Genomic DNA, 2071 nt, shown 5'->3' on the forward strand with positions numbered 1-2071 from the left:
GATTTTCTCAAAGAACCAACTCTTTGCCTCATTGATTGGGGATCCAAGGCTCAGATGGTTGCTCCTTGTGGTGCAGTCAGGGCCACAGTTACAGTCACCCTGGAGGTCACTTGGTGTCCCCAGAGGTCATTCAGCATTCCCAGGGTTTACTGTGCAATACTGGAGGTTGTTTGGGCCTGCTCCCATGGAGGTCACTTGCTTGGGGCTGCTCTCACTGACGTCACTCTCTTGGGTCTGTTCTGGTGGAAGTCACTGGCTCAGGCCTGCTCCGGTGGAGGACACTATCTTAGGCCTACTCAAGCTCTTTCCGCATGGTATATCTGTCTGTCGTTTACCCACCAGGCGACCTGCCAGGGTTACCCGCGTCATGAATAATAACAATGTACACTGAGATTAGATCAAGGATGGGCATACAATCTGAAATAAATGACATAAGCAGAACAAAGAGTAAGACTTATATTTCATGCTTCTATTCCCACTAAGAGGCGCACCATCCTCCTGCCATTGCAGCCACAGTGAGCACGAGGAGAACCCCTTTAGGATGGGATGAAGGCTGTTCCACCTTTGAATCCACTTGTGTGAGTCCGTGTCCTCAGGACTTACTTTGGAGTTGAAACTACTGAGTTAAGTGGTGGTCTATTGGGCAGTTTGTACTCCAGGGACGGAATTCTTCAAATCCACCAGTGCTCCATAGGCACTGGGCATAGCAAGACTAAGCACTACATGGGTTACTGTGTATACAGACCCCCCACCCCCTTCTCCAGAACTGGAGCACATGATTGGTCCAAGTGAGCTCAACTTGTAGTAGAATTGGTTTTGTCCCGAAGGACTTTGCTTCTTATCTTCAGGCAACTAAATTTTCCTGTTCAGCTGCCACAGGAGATCTAAATTACCCTTGAATGCCCGGCTAGCCTCTAGCTTTGTACAAATAAAGGACTTTTTATGTGAATGTGCTTTCCATTTATCCAGCTTCATCCCTCTTCTAAAGTGAAACCTAAGGACACAACGGTCTAGAGGCAGAGATAAGTCAGAGCTGAGTTCTGCTAGGCCTGCTGCCCAGATGCATGAAGACAGCACCCTGTGCTCTACAAAATCCCTTCCCAATGGCTCACGAGCCAGTTAGAAGCACTATGCTGGGTGTGTGAACCAAAACCGTGGACAGTTCCACAGATAAGACGTCTGGGGTACTGGCATTTCTCCTTGCAACTGTTAGTCTTGTTGTGGTGAAAACACCGAAGAGGATCAAAGCCTAGGATGAAGGTCGGCACGGCTGTCTGATGAGGGAGAGGCCATCCTGTTATATTATACCTGGCCATCTTTTCTTAAGTGTTCTCTAAAATACCCGAGTAGTGATTTAAGAACACAAGATTAACCTCACATTTTGATAAATAAAAGCTGGAAGAACAGGCTGATCTCTTATTATATACCAAATCCTTATACCTGAACTTCCTTATGGGAACTACTGCCAAATAAATCTATAAGAGGATTTTCAGTGTACCCCATCCTACCCCAAAGCACGCATGATTCCTTTTCCCTTCATCCTCAAATCCAGACACCACTGGCTGAGTTTCAAAGAATTCGGAGACCACACACGACTATAGTTATTCCTTTATCAACTCTTTGCTCGCTCATGCATCTGCACTGAAGTCAGTTTCTCCATTTGACATGTTCTCCGTGTTCATAAACCTGCATCCGTGGGGTTTCATATATACAGCCAACATCAGCAAGACCCTCTCAACCCTCCAGTACTGTTCAAATCCTCCACCCTATAGTCTCCTATAAACCCCATCTTCTGAGACACGCCCAGCCACATTCCTTTACTTCCACAGCGGGTTCATGACTGTGTTCTGCTGTGCTTTTCTAATTAGAAATTTTATTTGTATAGATCTTCTCACATGGAAAAATAAACAATGATGTCTTTTTTATAGCCGCTCTGCAGAGCACCTTAGACACTATAGGTTTTGAAAGCTTACATGCAGATGCTTATCAATTGATGGAGAGAAGGTACCAGGCTTGCTTAGCCTTATTCCCCAGTAAAAAGTGAGTTCACCATCTGCCCCTTAAGCAGCCC

Source organism: Microtus oregoni, unplaced genomic scaffold (genome assembly GCF_018167655.1).
Source record: "Microtus oregoni isolate MIOR12 unplaced genomic scaffold, Mior012 000001F_ref0000356, whole genome shotgun sequence".
Lineage (NCBI taxonomy): Eukaryota > Metazoa > Chordata > Mammalia > Rodentia > Cricetidae > Microtus > Microtus oregoni.